We start from the raw sequence: 18,402 nt of genomic DNA on the forward strand, positions 1-18,402 counted from the left end.
TTGGTATTATTAGAATCAGCATATTTAACCAGAGCCGCCATCAACTGGCCCATGTTATTGCAGTCACGCTTGAGCCGCCCCAGCTTCTGTTTCAGAGGTTCAAAACGGCAATTTTTCTCCAACATTAAGACTGCCAATCCGGCATCCATCTTATCAGATGAATGTATTATCTCCTTGACCCGACGCACCCAATGGGTTGTGGACTCCCCTTCCTCTTGCTTACAGTTAGTCAGGTCCACGATTGACATAGGTTGCTGACATGTGTCTTTGAAGTTTTGGATGAACCGGGTTTTCATCTCCGCCCATGAGGCGATGGAATTGGGTGGCAACCCTTTCAACCAAGTGCGAGCCGTTCCATCCAACATCATGGTGAAGTACTTAGCCATTGCTGCATCACTGACCTCCAAAAGCTCCATTGCCATCTCGTAACTCTCAATCCATGCCCCAGGCTGCAAATCGGTCGTGTAATTAGGCACCTTACGAGGCCCCTTGAAGTCCTTTGGCAAACGCTCATTACGTATGACAGGCACCAGGCAAGGGACACCTCCGGTTCCCGTGGCCACTCCTGCCTCAACCGAGCCGCCTACTCTGCTGCCAGTTGAACCGCTCGCTCAGCCTCTTGTCGGATCCTCTCTTGATTCGCTAGGTTAAGGGCTCCAGCCTGTACCGGTTCATGCCTGTGCGGCCGGTTGCGGCGTTGAGCATTGCTTGACATATCAACTGAGTCCATATATCTACTGTAGCTTGGGCTCCGGCTCAGGCGAGGGGTTGAATGGATTTTGTCTCGACTGTAAGAGTATGCATCCTGCTATGCCAGAGCTGTTTGAAGAAGTTCCCTCATCCATCGCGTTTCGATCACCGCCGGAGAGTCGCCTTCCATCGGGAGAGCCGCCAAACGAGCCGACGCAACAATAAGGTTTTTCAAGGGATTGGAGAAGTCACCGGGTGGTGTTGGCACATAATGAGGCGGAGCGGTATTGTGACGCCCAGATAATTAAGCTACAATAAACCTCTACTAATTATGCCATGTCACAGACGTGGAGTATGTGATCGCGAGCTCACAGGAGCTCGCTATCTGTGCCGTCGAGTATAGCTTTGTGATTTGATATTTTGAATGCGTGTGTCAGTATGACGTCCACTTGGTACAGATAAGTCCAGATATACATCGCTGAACCGACCTGTCTTGTGGGTCCTCGGCTGCACGGGCGTTTGGACGCCGTGGACGGCGCGAGCCAGAGCCGTGGCTCGACTTGTCGCCGGCGTCCTGATCCGTGGATCAGCTCCGGTGCATTCCGGTAAACGACGGTAGAGGCTGCAGTAAATGCTCGATCCGGGTCGCTCCGAGCACCTGTCTCCTACCTCCAGACCTAGGTCATCCATTGTTGGGAGCGGCGACCGCGGTGGACAAATCTGGTGTGGCAAGGCGACTTGGGGTGAGGCAACCATGGAGTTCTTGATGCAGCCGATAAATAGGTACGAATCTCCTTCCCATTGCTTGTTGTTCGCCCATGAATTTAGGATTTGGTACTTTCAGATAGATCTCATTTTCCAAACTGCGGATGCAGCAGAACTCTCCTAGAAGAGAAGAGGTGGACGAGAACAACACTTGGATCCTGTTCATTATCCTGTAAGCACGCCGCCCGTAGTACAGCTGCCAGCCAGGTCCGCGTCGAGTGCTAACAGCAAGATTTGTGCTAAAATGCTGTTCCAGGGGCAGGCAGTGCAGACAAAGAACAAACTTCAGAGCACTCCATCGAGCAGGTTGACCTAAAAAAACCTGGATGATGCAAAGGTACTTCAGTTAGTGGTAGAACCTATTTTAAAGTAAACTGATATACTCCAATACAGTTCTGAATCAGCTGCCTTGCATCTGCTGTTGTTACGAAGTCTCTGAAAAAAGTATAAGAAGCGTGACTAGAGGGCAAACTGTTATCTGAACAAACTTGCATAGCAAAAAAGAAAGTATCTGGAAGCTTGGCCATGGGTATGGGTACATAAAACTAAATTTATTATGCTGCGCATTAGAAATGAAATAATTTAAGCGATTCCTGTCCAAACAACTTGTCAACAAAGTTTTCTGATGGGGGTGTGTGGTGAGCAAGTATTCATTATTATTATGACATGCATAGATTTTGCTCGGTGGTCTCTTTAACTGTAATACCAGACTCTTTAGGTTAAGACACTTTCTTTGAATTGCAGAGTGTGGGTTGGGGCTGCTGCGCTTGGCAGGGCGCCGTGTGCTAATAGAGTTTCCGCACTACGGAAAACTGTCCAGCAATTTGCTGAAGAGCCTGGTGACGTTGTCACTGTGCCTAAACTAGGAACAAGTTTTGACACACTTGGTGAGGCTTATGATTTCTACAACTTATACTCATGGAGAAAGGCTTTGGTATCGGATATGGAAAAGGCATGCTGAATGTAAACCGGACAAAATGCATGCAGGAGATTACATGTGGCTGTGCGGTAGTAAAAAATTTCTTGTTCCACAATTCAATTTTTTTTAGCTGGTCATGAAGGTATTAAGCTGTTGTTAACTGACTTATTGTTTATAAAACTGTTTGCAGGGCAAACCAATAACATTGTGGAGCATCCAGATGAGCACAATCATTCATTGTCCGCGACCTATGGATAGACTATACACTGGCCATCCCACAAGCATATTGACATGTACAACACAGACCTTGTGAAGCAATTGCGACAGAACAACGTCAATCTCGCGAAGGTCTACAACATAATTGGGAGCTTCTTTGGTAGGATGGAGAATGTACCATTCACGAAGAGAGCATTACATAATCTGTGTGATAAATTTAGCCGTGAACAAGCAGAAGATGATGTCAGGAAAACAATGGAGGTGTTTTAGGAGCTCTTATCAAAGGATTCACAATTCATCTATCGAGTTCAGGTTAACAAAGAAGGGAGGATTAGCACTCTAATGTGGGCTACTGGAAACAGCAGATTCCATTATACCTTTTTTGGGGTTGTTGTGACATTCGATACGACATTGACTAATCCATACGACATGTCATTTGGTCTTTTTGTGGGTGTTAACAATCATTTCCAGAGCATTGTACTAGCTGGGGTGCTGATTCGTGATGAGAAGGTTGAAACATTCGAATGGGTTTTTGCAGAATTCATTAGGATAATGGGTGGAACTGCACCGCAAAACCATCCTTACAGGTAATATATTCTGAATTACTACTGAATCATATAAGAAGGGGAGCCTTGGCGCAGTGGTAAGGCTGCTGCCTTGTGACCATGAGGTCATGGGTTCAAGTCCTGGAAACAGCCTCTTACAGAAATGTAGGGAAAGACTGCGTACTATAGACCCAAAGTGGTCGGACCCTTCCCTGGACCCTGCGCAAGCGGGAGCTACATGCACCAGGTTGCCCTTTTTCTTTTTTACTGAATCATATAAAAACTATAATCAGTTTAGCAAGAATAATAATGTGTTGTTGATGATTTTCAGATCAAAATTGAGCGATGGAAGTAGCAATACAAAATGTCATGCCTGACACAGCTCAGTGGTGGTGCAAGTGGCATGTGCTGAAGAAGGCCAAAGAGTCTTTGGGTCCTCTGTACTCCAAGAAGAGTGACTTCCACCCTGAGTTTCACAAGGTTGTTAATCATATGCTAACAAGTAACAATAGATGAATTTGAAGGAGCATGGAAGTATTTAGTAGAGAAGCACAACCTGAAGAATCACACATACATGACACAATTGTATGAAATCCGTCACAAATGGGCGAAGCCTTATTTCAAAGGTATATTCTGTGCAAAGATGACAAGTACGCAGCGGAGTGAAAGTACAAACCAAATGTTGAAGAATTATGTCCCTCCTGGATGCCCCATGCATATGTTTGTCAGGAAGTACATGAGATTGCTCTTTTCACAGAGAATCTGAAGAAAATTACAAGGAGAAACGGACCAGAATTGTAAGGCAGAGACGCCACTTCTTTTTGTACCCCACAATAATTTTCTGGACTAAGTAATTAATGATTTTGCAGGGGAGGCCACTTCTGCGTGCAAACATGGCAACTGAACGGCATGCTGGGAAGATATACACAAGAGCTATCTTTGAGCAGTTTGGGCATATACTATATGAGTGCGGTGCATACCAGGTGGAGGAGATTGAGAAAGGAAAATCATATGTCGCAATACATACTGAAGCGGATCGCAGGGAGAAGTGGTGTAGGACTTCATACAAATTTACAGTGTTAGATGGTGGAGATGAATTTGATTATGAATGCAGACAGTTTGCACACATGGGTTTGCCTGGCAGCCATGTGTTAAAGATAATATCAGCAGATCATATTCATGCATAACATTTGAAAGAAAAAAGCAGACTTGTAATCACTAGATGGTTGTTGACTCTTTTTATGCAGGTCCTGGACTTTATATGCGTTACTGAAATCCCTAAGAAGCATATAGTAAAACGATGGGCACAAGATCCACGTGATATCCTCCCGCCGCACCTGACACTGCTGGAGGGACCATGCTCAAGAGAACCCATTCAGTTTCAGGCATTTTAATTAATATGTGTACGCACGCAATGGAGCTTGTGCGGATGGGAGACAGCAACGTAGAAGCATATGAGCATCTGATAAAACTGTTCAGCTGAGATGAAGCCATTCATTTAGATGAGAGACGGGTTGGGATTGGAGGACCGATTGGCCGAAAATGGAGGTGTTTTGAATCAGGTTCAGTGAGAAGGAGTTGTCGTAGCTGCGGCAGTAGGGACACATGTTGACATGGATAACGACAAGAATAGTTCAGTAAATGAGTCTGGGAATATGCTGGAAGCGTTATTACCTCCGGCTAAGCGCAAGGAGATGGGTAGGCCTACCACAAGTAGGGAGAAGGCACCGTACGAAGGATTGAGTAAACGAACCAGATTCTGCAGCATTTGTTGATGACAAGGACACAAGCGAGTCTCATCATGGAGATGTACCTAAACAACCTCGGAAGCCTGCGAGATGCAAGAATTGTGGTGTGGAAGGTCACCGTCGGAACAATTGTCATAAGGTGGTTGAGCTTAGACTTATGTAATTGTGTGCACTTTCAGTGAAGGCAACAGACATAACTTTGCGACAGTATCCAGGATGCTTGTGTACAAAGATGGCATGATGACCAGATTCTTAAATCATCCTGATGTGTTTTATGTTGAACTCAAGAAGTGTGAATAAGCAACAAAGCTTCTGAAGAGATCAGTGCATCATCTCTTATGCAACTGCTACTGCAGTTGACTCCTTTCCAAGCACTGGTAAAATCTTTCTACAGATCTTAGCGCTCTTCTTAAATTTACCGGGATTTTATATAGTTGTTTTTCCTCTAATAAGGTGCATCATGCTTACTGTTGAATCTTTGCATCTTTAATCAGACCATGCTTATTGTTGGATTTGCACATGAATAACTAAAAACGCCATTGCATTACACAGTTCCTTCATTTTAGCAATTAAACTTACTTATGTATCTGGTGTTAATTTAGTATGATTTCTTGTTCAAAGTGTATATTCATAGGAAGGTCTTTATGTGGCTTTGGTCATCCTAAATTTTGTGTGGATTATTTTTTCAGCCCTGGTTAGCTTTCATCTGCACACGCCCAATTTCCTTATGCACTGCTGATGTTGAAGGACGGCGACATGTTTAACTCGTGTTTAATATTGTCAGAAGAGAAAATGTAGAGAAAGGGTTGCTTGCATGCCATCCATGTCATAGAGAAAATGTTAAATTCCCTCTCTCCATTTCCTTACCATGAATCCAACGCTTTATTATTCTGTTTTTAGCTTCTAGATGTTCTGCAATTATATAAACAATGAGTAGTATGCCAAATAATAGTTACTGTCTGTCTGAACTGTAGTTCCACTCCATGAGAAGCTGAAATAAACTGAGAATGGGGCAAACAAATTCCAACGCTTCCTGCTCGTAGGCGGTGCCCGCTATGATTCTACCGCAGCGGCGCAGGCGGAGTCGACATCAACCACGACCTTCCACCGCCGCCCCTGCGGGTAAAGCCGGAGGCTGAGGAGGCGGAGGCAGTCGACATCAACCACGACCTTCCACCGCCGCCCCTGCGGGTAAAGCCGGAGGCTGAGGAGGCGGAGGCGGAGTACCAAGACGCCCTCGAGGAGGCCCTGCATCATGCGCTGGAGGCGAGCCGGCTTGAGGAGGACACCCATTGGGATGGGCTGGAGCAAGCCCTAGCTTTGTCCGCGGCGGGGGACTCCGTCTAGGCGCCCTTATTCGTGCCTCCACTGCCGTCAGCGCGGCCCCTCATCGGGCCCAAGGCTGAGACGGAGCCGGAGCGCGAGCCAACTCCCACGCGCAAGCGTTCACCGCCGGCCCCCACTTGGCAGAGTCCTATTCGTGGACCGGCCAGCTCCGCGAGTGGGTGAACGCGTCTCCCTGCCACTACGCCGCCACGACGGAAGAAGAGGCGGCCCACCTTGAGCGCTGGAAGGCGCATTGGCTCGCCGAGGAGGGGGCCGAGGGCGAGCGGCAGATGCGATATGAGAAGATGATGCGCCGCAATGAGGAGGCTCTGCGGCTTGAGGAGGAGGAGCGCGCCCGCCTCGCCGCTATGCCGCCGTCCCAGCAGACGCTGGAGGAGGCTGCCCTGGCGGTGTATCAAGCCGCGTTCGGGTGGGCTGGGCCTCCCCCCGTGTTCATTGACCTCACCGGCGGCGACGACGACGACGGGAAGGGCAAGGGCAAGGCGGTCTACTAGGGCACCGTGCTAGCGTTTATTATAGTTTTTAAATTTGTAATTATGTTTAAGTGGACTTTGGCCGGCGTTTGACCGGCCATTTATGTATAATTATGCTTAATTCGTCTGTTTCGGCCACGTTGGTATAAATGGGTCGACCCCCCTTTGAACGCACCTACATACCTAAATAAAAAAGCAGTTGCGCACGTCTATCTGACCGACTCAAACGGACGAAAAACGGACAAAGCGTTCATCCGCTTGGATCGGCGCGTTGGAGTTGCTCTAAGTTTGCGGCAGTGTCTAAGATGCTCGTGTACAAAGATGGCGTGATGTACAGGGACTGGGAAATAAAAATGGCGTCACATTTTCGATTTGGGTTTTGTGGTGAGTTCTACTGAATATTATATTGTTTTTAGACAGTACTGAATATTAGATAAACCATGTTTTTTTTTGACGGGTAACTAGGGACTTTATTAATCAGTAATCAACATCGGAATACAAATAATGTCTGGTACTGTCCCTAGCCAAATGTGGCGGCCTATAGCAAAAGAAGATACCGCTTTCGCCAGTGCATGGGCTTCGAAGTTATTTTCTCTATGTTCAAACTTGAACTTGACATGGTGGAAATCCCTTCTCCTCTCCGATATTTCATGTAACACCGATGCATAGTGTGTCGCCGATGCTGTTTCTATCCTGTTCAGCACTTCAAGACAATCGGAGGCAATCAGCAATCGGGTTAGATGCAGGTCCGTAGCCAAGGCAAGAGCCTCATTGCATGCGTGTGCCTCCAGAACAGCCGCATCGTTCAAACCGTCAAAAACCAGTGCCGAAGCCTCCCAGATAAACCATGTTCGTAGCTGCCACAGTGCGTATTAATAAATGGGCTTAACGGGACAAGTTAGTCCAGAATCTACAGAGAGCCGGCCCAGTACATCCATCTCCGTCCTGATCCGTGACGATGCTAACCAACGGAATTAGCAGGGCGTCATCTGACTTGTGGGCCATATCCGGAACAGTGGAAAACCGTAACCTGTTCCGATTCCTGTAGCTGCACTTATCACGAGTTGAACTGGCGACACAGATTCCGGGAGCACAGCAGCTCGGGCTCACATTAGTATTTTCGCCATGTCACTGCTATTACTGTTATTAATCTCACGGTGGTTCAAAAACAATTTAAATTTCAAATAACAAGTTAAATTCTTATTTATTCAAAATCTCAAATAAAAATGTTCGAGGGTTTACAAATATTCACTTAGTATTTAACATGTAGGAACCAACATTAAATGGATTTTAAAATTTCCCCTAGGAATAATTAATGTTGACAAGCAACACTTATTATGCCCATTTAAATATAAACCTATTTTCAAACATTTTCCAAATAACCTCAAACTTTTTAGACCACCAAGATATCAGTAGGTAATGTTGTGGGAAGTTTCAACTTTAACTAAAATCATTTAGTATTTAGGCTAAATACAAAACAGTGGCTAAAATAGAAAATAGAAATATATATAAAACTAAACTACTCTTTGGACTCACGGCCTACTAGCTACAGGAACCAGCCCAGCCCAACTTGGGCCATCCCCAACCTCGCTACATGAGACATGGGAATCGTGTCGGCCATCCACCGGCATGGCCGCGCCATGCCGTGCGTGTCGGCCATCCAGCACACCTCGGTGCCCTACAAAACACCGCCGCACCCCTTGGCCGAAACCCTAGCTCCTAATTCTGTCCCCCATTTCCTCGTTTGATCTAGAACTCGCATCCGAACGTAGCCGTCACCGCTTTGCCGTTGTCGTCGTGGCCACTTGCATCCCCGCCGGCTGAAACTTCGCCAGGAGACGCGTCGGCCTTGTCTACTTCGACTACGACCACCAGATCGAGCTGGGGCGCCGTCAAGCTTCGGGATCGACGGCTTCTTCGCGCTTCGGTCGCCGGAGTTCCTCACCGAATCCACCACCTCTGCTGCTCCTAAGCCACTCGACGGGCCTCCTTGCGCCTGCTCGGTGAGCACCTCCTCTCCCCTCCCGTTCTTGCGCCGTAGGCCGCCGTCCCCGAGTTCGCCCGAGCCCCCCGCGTACGCATACACGTATGTGTGTGCGTGTTGTGCTGCTCCTGTGCCGCTGCTCCGTCGTGGTTGCCCGCCTACGCGTCGCGAGCGCCGCGACCCGCGTCGTCCCTAGCCCTCTCCTCTGCCTTGCCTCGCTGCGCTCGCCTACTCGCCCACACGCGCTCGCGCTCACCGGCGCCCTGCCCGCGTCCGCCCGCTTGCTCTGCTGCTGTACTCGCCCCAGCGCGCCCCTTCCCCTCCTCCCCTCCCACGCGCGGCGCTATTGCTTCTGCATCTGCTGCTGCGGCCGCCCCGTTCGCGAGCTCCACCGGTCGCGGCCTCGCCTTGTGCATGCATCGTGTGCTCGTGCGCGTCTCCTGCAGCCACCTGCGCCCATCGCCGCTGCCGCTTGCGCCTGCCTACGTGTGGCTTCGCCCGCGCCCTCGCGTGACCCAAGCTGCTCTGCCTGTGGCTGCTGTTGCGCCTCGCTCGGTTGCAGCGCCCGAGCCACGCTGTTGCTTACTGTACTGCTGATGCTAGTTACTGTAGCGGCTACTAGCTAGCTTTTCTGATTATACATTGACTAACCCTCTAGACATCCTCTTAACAACGTCTAAACAGCTGTTAACTTGGGTGAAATTAATATGAGTAGAAAGTATACTTGACAAACTTCATTTTATCCCACTGGACCAAATCCTTTCGATGCATGGTTTAAATCCTACAAAAATCACAAAATGCTAAGTTCCGTTAAGTGAAAAAAACCGAAAACAACTTTATTTTCATAGCTACTTTAGAGCTGTTGATGATCAAGCAAATGAACTCTAATTTGGACGAAAGTGCTTCTATCTTGTATATGACAGAAAAATGCTCAAAATTGATATAAGGCATATAATCATAGGAGGTATAGATCCATAGTTGTAGCCTTTTGAAAACAGCTAAAAGACGTTTAAAACTGATAAATTCTCACACTTAGCAAAATTTCAGGAATTTTCAGAATATGGCTAAAACTTCGGAAAATCATAAAAATTAATCCGTAACTTGGATGAAAAAGTTTTCTACATGAAAGTGGCTCAGAATGACGAGACGAATCCAAACACATGGTCCGTTCATCTGTCACATGCCGCTAGCATAGCGAACACGCAACTTTTCCCCTCCGATTCATCTGTCTGAAAACGTGAAACACCGGGGATATTTTCCCTGATGTTTCCCTCCTTCGTCGGTATCCCCTCCTACTGTGTTAGGTCACCCTAGCACCACGTATTGCCATGTTATGCTTTGGGAAGCCTTGATTGCTCTGTTATTTATTGTGTTCCCCCTCCGTTATTTCTTTACGATAGACCCCGAGACTGCGGTTAAACCAGTGATCGACTACTTCACCTTCGAGGGTCCGTTTCTGTCTGCAGAGCAACCAGGCAAGCCCCCCCTTGATCACCAGATATCGCCTACTCTTCTCTATACTGCTTGCATTAGAGTAGTGTAGCATGTTACTGCTTTCCGTCAATCCTATCCTGAGGCATAGCCTGTCCTTGCTACTACTGTTGTTACCTTTACCGCAATCCTAATGCTTAGTATAGGATGCTAGTTTATCATCAGTGGCCCTACCTACTTGTCCATCTGCCATGCTCTACTATCGGGCCGTGATCACTCGGGAGGTGATCACAGGTATATACTATATACTTTATACATGATACATGTGGTGACTAAAGTCGGGTCGGCTCGTGGAGCACCCGCGAGTGATTCACGGATTGGGGGCTGAAAGGACCTTTGTCCCAACGACCCTCTGTGTGGATCTTTGTGGCGAAGCGACAGGGCAGGTTGAGACCACCTAGGAGAGAGGTGGGCCTGGCCCTGGTCGGCGTTCGCGGTTATTTCAAGATAACACGTTTAACGAGATCTTGGTATTTGATCTGAGTCTGGCCACTGGCCTATACGCACTAACCATCTACGCGGGGACAGTTATGGGCACTCGACATCATGGTATCATCCAAAGCCTTCGTGACGTCAGCGACTGAGCGACGCGTGTCGGTGTTCTGGGAACGGGGGTCCCCAGACTTGCCTGCCTGCGGCCCGCGGCGTGGCTCAAAAGGGGGCCCAGCGCGGCCCATCTTCATCAACATAGACCCAAGACCCTCGCGAGGGGCCAAGCCTCGCGGGGCGGATGACACGGAGCTTCCTCAGGCATGGCCTCTTCAGGCTGGCTCGTGAGGAGGCGGAGAGATCAAGGCGGGGTACCTCACGAGGTGCCCGTGACGCAAGCCATGACGACCAAAGGCGCCAGGCGGGCGCCTGCCGCGCAGTGTCCTCCTTTCCTATTTGGTGCAAAGGGAGCAAGCGCAGGCGAGAGCATCAAGCAAAGGCACCCGTTTCGGTGCAACGAGACCAAGACCAGTCCAACGGCAGGGAGGAAGTCCTTGTGGAGTCCAAGCCAGCGTCATCACCAGAGCCTTTGGCAGGCGAGGACCAACTTTAGTTAGGTAACTGTACCAGATGTTCCCCTTCAAAATGGCCAATTGTTGGCGCCCTTCCCGCTCAATATTTGGGAAGAGGCCCAGGGCCTGTGCCTATAAATAGGACTAGCCACCCACAGGGGAGATGGGAGATCACATCGAAATCGGAGGGAGAATCAAGAAGGGAGAGAGAGAGAAGGGCGACTGAACTCCTCCTAGCAGTTCATCCCCCCAGCAAAGAATAGACCCTCGTGAGGCTGTTCTTCCTTGTATTGCTCATCATCATCAGCCCAAGAGGCAATCCACCACACCACACACTAGAGTAGGGTATTACACCACAACGGTGGCCCAAACCAGTATAAACCCTGTGTCTCTTGTGTTGTTCTTTCCATAGCTTAGATCTTAGCGAGGCGGAGGGGTGCAGGTAGGTAGAAGGCGAAATCTCCGCGCGCACCCCAGTGTTCGAACCTCAAGGGTCTGCCGGAACCCGAAATCCGACATTTGGCGTGCCAGGTAGGGGTGCGCCAGAATTCGTCTTCCACCACCCCATTCTCCTCCGACCATCGCGTCCATGTCTAACGCTCGTCGAGCCCGCGCCAAGTGCCGGGCCACTCTTGCTTCCCGCGTCGCCCAGACGGCTCCTGTCGGCGGGTGTCCTCGCCGTTCCCCGTCACCTGCCGTCAACGCCGCCACCGGCCCGGCGGGGGACGAGCAGCAAGCGTCGTCTCAGCATCCGTCCGTGCGGCAAGACAGCCGCACCGCTACTCCCTGCTCACCCCAGCTAGTTCTTCGTCCCGCACGCTCCGCGCACCCATGGAGGCTCGAGCTGTGCTCATCGCGGCAAATGAGCTCCTGCGCTACCGTCCCGTCGACGATGTCTACGAAGAATGGCTCGACCGCGTCGTCGAGCTCGTCCGTGCCGCAGGGGGTTCTCCTGCGCCGTCTGTTCCGCTGCACCGCACCCCGCCCCGCATGGGCGACGAAGCTCCGGCGGTGCCCCAGCCGCCTCCTCCTCAAGAAGGCGCCATGGCTCCAAGGCGCGTGGCCCCTGGGCGGAACCCGCCCCGTCAGGTGCCAACGCGGCAAGAGCAGAGCTGCCAAGAAGTCCCTCGCCCGCAAGAAGCTGCCCGGGCGCTCCCTGCTCCAGCACGTCACGACCATGCTCCTGCTCCCGCACGTCAAGACCCCGCGCTGCTCCCAGCTGCAGCGCGTGGGGACATGCAAGACCAAGCTCTCCGTCACCCAAGGCCTCCCGTGGCCACAACAGGCTGTCGTGCCTTCACCATCAAGCTACGCAGCGTCACGTGGCCCGGTAAGTTCAAGCCAGACCTGCCTCCTCATTATGATGGCACGGCCGACCCTGCGGAGTTCCTCCAGCTCTATGAGCTGGGCATCGAAGCTGCCAACAGAGACGAAAAGGTCATGGCGAACTGGTTTCCCATGGCGCTCAAGGATGGGGCCCGCACCTGGCTCCTGAACCTGGCTCCAGGCACGATCTCCTCCTGGGACGAGATGCGCACCCGCTTCATCGCCAACTTCCAAGGTACTCGCGACCGGCCACCCGCCATGAGCGACATGCGCCGCATCAAGCAACAACCCGGAGAGACCCTACAGAAGTACATCCAGCGCTTCAACAACGCACGCCTCAAGATTCCCAAGGTGACCGAGGAGGCCATCATCTCAGCCTTCTCCGACGGCGTGCGCGATGTCAAGATGAAGGAGGAGCTGGCGATGCATGAAGACCTGTGCACTTCCTTGGAGTTGTTCAACTTGGCAACCAAGTGCGCCAGGGCTGAAGAAGGGTGTCTCTCCCTCCTCGAGCTGCCTGCCGCAGACCCAGAAGAGAAGAAGCCCAAGGCCAAGGATGTGAAGCGCAAGGGGGCTGCCGTGCTCGCGGCAGAACCAGACACCAAGCGGGGCAGAGATCAGCCCGAATCTTCCAAGGGCAGTCGGTACTGTGTGTACCACGACCTCCACACCCACAACACCAACGAATGTCAAGAGCTCCGAGCCGTGCGAGAAGGAAGGATCGGCCGTCGCCCCGACCGCGGTGACCGGGGCTACGGTCGAGGAGGAGGAAGGAACGCAGGACGCTGGGAAGACCGCTGCCCGCGCCAAGGGTGGCGCGATCGACCTCGCGAGGATCGCTGGCAAGACCCGCCTCGCGAGGGAGACTGGAGGATCAGCCTCGCGAGGATCGCCCGCCAAGGCAACGCAGGCCTCCCTCCGCTGCCGCCGCAGCCAAGGAGAAACGAGGACCGCCATCAGGACGAGGGGGCTGGGGGCTTCCAGGAGCCGCGCGCGATCGCCTGCATCCTGGGCGGGGCTCAAGCCCCAGCCTCTCAACGCATCTTCAAGCAGTTCGCCCGCGAAGTGAATGCAGTCCTCCCCAAGCTCGAAGCCACGCGCCCTCTCAGGTGGTCGGCGTGCGCCATCACGTTCAGCTCAGCAGATCAGCTCAAGTGTGCGGCCACAGCCGGAGTCCTCCCGATGCTTTGTTCCCCAATCATCAGCAACGTGGTGGTCACCAGGACCCTCATCGATGGCGGGGCAGGGCTCAACGTCCTGTCCGTGGAAACATTCAACAATCTCCAAGTGCCCTACAACCAGCTTCAGCCAACCAAGCCTTTCTCCGGAGTCACCGACGGCTCCACGGTCCCGATTGGGCAGGTCCGCCTCCCTGTCACCTTCGGGGCACGCGACAACTACCGCACCGAGCTCATCGACTTCGACGTCGCTCACATTCGCCTGCCGTACAACGCCATCCTTGGGTACCCAGCGCTGGCCAAGTTCATGGCCGTAACTCACCACGGCTACAACGTCCTCAAGATGCCAGGAAGTGGCGGAGTCATCACGGTGCCCTGTGAAGAGAAGGACGCGGTGTGTTCCCTGGAACGAGCCTTTCAGGCCGCATCACTGGAAGACCCGGATCGCGGAAGCAGGAGGCTTCCCGAGACCGCCCCCAAGAAGAAGAAGACATCGTCCGGCCCGGCCCCTCAGGAGGCAGGCCCCTCAGGGCCCGCGCCTGCCCAGGGGGAACCTCCTTCCATCGCATAGGAAAGCGCGCCCGGCGCCCTCCTCAGGCAGGGCTCGGGGGCTCTCCCCTGGAGGGCCACCGACCTGGCTAAGGTCACGAGGGAGGCGCTTGGGCACCACATGGAGGCGTGTTTCGAAGCACGTTTCCCTCAAGAAGGAGTAAGGCAAGGAGGGCCAGACCCTCAGGAGTTCGTCAGCAAGGCCATTCAGGAGCTACAGGAGTCAAGAGTCATGAGAGGCGGCCGCCGCCTACCAGCTGTGGCTCCCCATCCAGGCGAGGATGGTGGGCTGCGCGTCTGCATCGACATACCAGGGCTCAATCGAGTCGCCTCTCTGGAGCGCCTCTGGCCCTCGCGAGTGGGGCGCTGCGAAGGTCCACCCCACAGCTACGTTCGCATGCCTTACGGCTTGCCGAACGCGGCTGCCACGTACCAGCGCCTCATGAGGGGCATCATGGAGGCTCAAGAGGCCAGGCGTTCCGCAGCCCTGGCGGAGATGGAGATGGTCCGCGAGGAGCCACCAGCGCCTCCGGAGCCTCCCGAGGCCCCTGGGCCTGGGGGCTCGTGAGGATCGGCTTCCGCAGCCCACCGAGTCTGCTACACCAACACTCCTTCGTCCTCAACATCATCAGGTGACATCTTTCAAGTTTCATTTCCAGCTGGGAGCGCCCCCCAGGGCTGCATTATTCCCAGGCCGCGTGGGTCCGTCCCTGCGGCATGTATCCCTTTTATTTTATGTTGTTAGCTTACCTTGTTGGGGGCGCCCCTCGGGCTGCATCATCCCCAAGTCGCTCGGGCCAGACCCAGCGGCATGTATCCCCTTTTGCGTTTATTTCCGGCTATGCGTTCGACCCACCATGCTTGATTATTTGATGCCTGTCCACGGCACTTCTTCTTCTCCATGCCGACCACTTGCACGTTAAAGGGGGGGGGGTACCTGAGCATCGCGACTCAGGGCTCTTACTGGCTCTCCAGCCCTCACCCTCTGGCCTTGTCCACAGCATCGCGACCTGGCATACCAGCGACGACTGAGACCAGCTCGAGGGCCGGGACCCGAGGACGTAGAGTGCCGGCATCTAACCAAATTTGTAGGGACACATCACAAGATAAGGCCCAGTGCCAGGTGCAACCCGCCTAGAGGTAGGGCCCCGTGAGTCCCGCGCTGGCTCACGGGTGCCCAGATACACCTCGCCAGGCCCTACCATGCCAGCCACGTGTCAGGGCAGGGCTGTACACGTAGCCCCCTCCCACGTACCAGTGGAAGCACCATGCTCTGCGCTGGCTGACGACACTGCCGAGGAGCGGCTATGCCCGTACACATACGGAAGCGTTATGCTCCGCGCTGGTGATAAACAACTGAGGGCGGCCCCCGGGCTGCATCAACCTCAGGGAGCCCAGAGCTCAGTGTCTAGCCTCATCGTAACGCCTCCCCTCGGGAGTGCCGCACGAGGGGGCTGGGCACGGGGGCTGCGCCTGGGTCACGCCCAGACGCACGCCACCCAGCCAGGCCCCCCCGGGCCTGGTTCGTCGCGCGTCTCTCCCCGAGCGGAGCCAAGGTATGAAGGCTGTTTGAGCGTCAAGGGGGACTCCTGAGCATCGCGACTCAGGAGCCTAACTGGTCACGTAGCCCCTCACTCCTTAGTTCCGAAAGGCTAACGGCGGTTGAGGTATGCGCGCGGCCGGGCTCTGCAGACGTAGAACGGTAGATCCACCCACATCACACCTCCCTACTTGATGTTCGTGCGCCAAGGGGGACTCCTGAGCATCGCGACTCAGGAGCCTAACTTGTCACGTAGCCCCTCACTCCTTGGTCCCATCCTAGTTTCCGGTCGGGGCTAACGGCGGCTGAGGTATGCGCGGGGCCGGGCTCTGCCGGCGTAGAACATAAGCAAGTAGGAAGGAAAAGCGTAAATTTCAAGGAATTCAAAAGCAAATATTACAGTCCACACTGTTATCTCAATGCCAAACGCAAGTTTAAACGCCTCCCCGAGGCATGACACATGTGCAGGAATTAAAGGCAGGACAGGAGCCACAACGGAGTCACTTGTCGGTGGTGGAGCAGCGCAGAGTGGGTTCGCCTCATGGAGCAGCAGGGTCGGCAGCGCCTTGCTTCGGCTTGGTGCTGAAGGCCCGGAACTTCCCCAGCAGAGCCTCCGCGCGACCCTTCACGGCCTTGGCAGCGGCAGCGGCACGCTCACCGCTTACTGGCTCCAGCAGGCTGTCGAGGTCGACGCCGGGATCGCGAAGGTAGATGTGGTGAGGACCCGCGTCAGCGCTGCAGAAGACAAGACACGCGCCTCGGCCTCGGCTGTGGGGCCAAGGCCAAGGGTGACATCTTCAAGAGCGCGAACCAGGAAGGGAAGCATCTTGGCGGGGCCGTCCTCGGCGCCAGCCAGCGGGCTCTCCAGGCCGCTGTCGTAAAGCGTCCTCAGCGAGGAGCGAGCCTTCGCCTCCATCTCCGCGAAAGCCACGCGGTCCTCGACAAGAACCTGGGCCTTGTCGTCCAGCTCGACCTTGCTCGCCCCCAACTCCTGATCCAGCGTGCCTAGGCGGTCACGGCGCCTCCTGAGCTTGACCTTCCTCCCCTTGACGGCCGCCTCGCGAGCCTTCATGCCTTCTTCCTGCTCCTGGTGAAGGCGGGCCTCTTTCGCGAGATGGTCCCGCAGGCCTTGCAGCTCGTCCTCCAGCGCCTTGTAGCGACCACGGACGTCGACCACCTCCCCCAGTGCTGCGTCACGAGCAGCCTTCGCCTCAAGGACGGCCTGCCTCTCCTCATCGCAAGCCGTCGAGGCCTGGACCAGCGCCGCCCGAATCGAAGCGTCGGAGAGAATCCATCCTGAAGCCATCTCCAAGCGCCCGGCCACCAAGCGAGGGTCGGCGCCAAGAAGATCCTGCCGCAGCCGGTCCAGCTCAGCAGCAGGACGATCCAGAACGGTAGGAGGAGTCGGAGAGACAACAGTCGGTGGAGTAGGAGGAGAAGGCGGCAGCGCGACCACAACATCCTGAGGCGGAGCCTGCTGCGCCCCAACGGATGTAGTGGCGGCAGCAGGCAAAGGCACCTCGGGAGTCACTTGGGCCATGGGGGCTGAGCTCACCCCAGCCGGCTCAGCCAGGCCTCGCGAGGACGACCGGGCAGGAGAAGCCCGTGCGTCGCGGTCACCTTCCTTCGCGGGCAGAGGCGCTGCCACAGATGGAACCTCGGGAGCTCCCTTCGGCTTCTTTGCTGCGGGCGCCAGCCTGTCCAAAAGATGTGGACGTCAAGCCTCAGTAGTAGAACAAGAAATAAAGACAAGAATCAAGCGCTTATGGGTCGTCGCCAGTGAGCTCAGGCAGCCTCCGGCCAAATTTGAAGCCTGAAAGCCGGCTGGAAGGGTCAACCTTGGGAAGCTCGGGAGCGGAAGGCGCGTCTGTGGTCCGCCTCGGGGCCGGGGCAGACCCGCGGGAGATCAGCCCGATCCTGTCCTTCTTCGGGTTCGGGGGCAAGCTCCCGCCGCCCTGCTCGTCATCATCCTCGTCGTCATCGCTCGGAGAGAGGCGGAGAGCGCGGGACCTGCGCCGGGGGAGAGGAGCCCTCGACTCTCCGTCAGTCGCCTCGGAGTCAGGCCCTTTTTCCCGCTCCCCTCCTTCCTCCTCTTCGCTGGAGTCGTCGGAGGACACGTCCACCGATTCCCTGGAGTTTCCATGGGCACGGGCCCGTCCCCGTTGAAGACGGGCATGGACTCCACTACCTGCTCCCAGTCGTCGCGGAGGAACAAGGGCGTAGGAGCGCCCTCCAACCTCGCCACATCGCCCCCGACCAGAGATTGGAGGACCGCAGCCAGATCTTCGTCGGCCAAGGCCGCGGGGCTCGGATGGGGCCTCCACATCGGAAGTGAGTACTGCCGAAGCGGAGCCAGCTGGTGCTCCAGGAATTCCCTCAGCAGCGACGCGCCGGTCAGCTTCGCCGCCGCCATGTTGGCCGGCCTCAGATCCGCGTCCATCTTCTCCAACACCAGCTTCGCGCGGGGGTCCGCGAGCTCCGCTCGACCCCAATCGCTGGAGCTCGTGGGTTGCTCCGTGGGCAAGATCAGCCGAGGGTGGATGCGCCCAGCATCTGCCAAGACCCACTTGCTCCTGAAGCCCTCAATCCTTTTCCCGGGGTTCGAAATGGCAATGGCGCCACCGTACGCG

General features: G+C 54.3%; 1 long non-coding RNA gene across 6 annotated transcripts; it reads left to right on the forward strand.

Annotated features, from left to right (window-relative positions):
• Nucleotides 1-1,165: 1,165 nt before the first annotated feature.
• LOC123188886 (uncharacterized) lies at nucleotides 1,166-6,853 on the forward strand. Of its 6 annotated transcripts, none has more exons than XR_006495285.1 (8): nucleotides 1,167-1,473; nucleotides 1,566-1,627; nucleotides 1,712-1,792; nucleotides 2,200-2,463; nucleotides 2,565-3,382; nucleotides 3,467-3,932; nucleotides 4,005-5,260; nucleotides 5,858-6,853. It is a non-coding gene; the product is annotated as an uncharacterized lncRNA (long non-coding RNA). The 6 variants fall into 6 exon arrangements; XR_006495283.1 differs by having other exon boundaries at nucleotides 1,569-1,627; XR_006495284.1 differs by lacking the exon at nucleotides 5,858-6,853 and adding an exon at nucleotides 5,573-5,845 and having other exon boundaries at nucleotides 1,166-1,473; nucleotides 1,566-1,792.
• Nucleotides 6,854-18,402: the final 11,549 nt, after the last annotated feature.

This window comes from Triticum aestivum, chromosome 2A (genome assembly GCF_018294505.1).
Source record: "Triticum aestivum cultivar Chinese Spring chromosome 2A, IWGSC CS RefSeq v2.1, whole genome shotgun sequence".
Lineage (NCBI taxonomy): Eukaryota > Viridiplantae > Streptophyta > Magnoliopsida > Poales > Poaceae > Triticum > Triticum aestivum.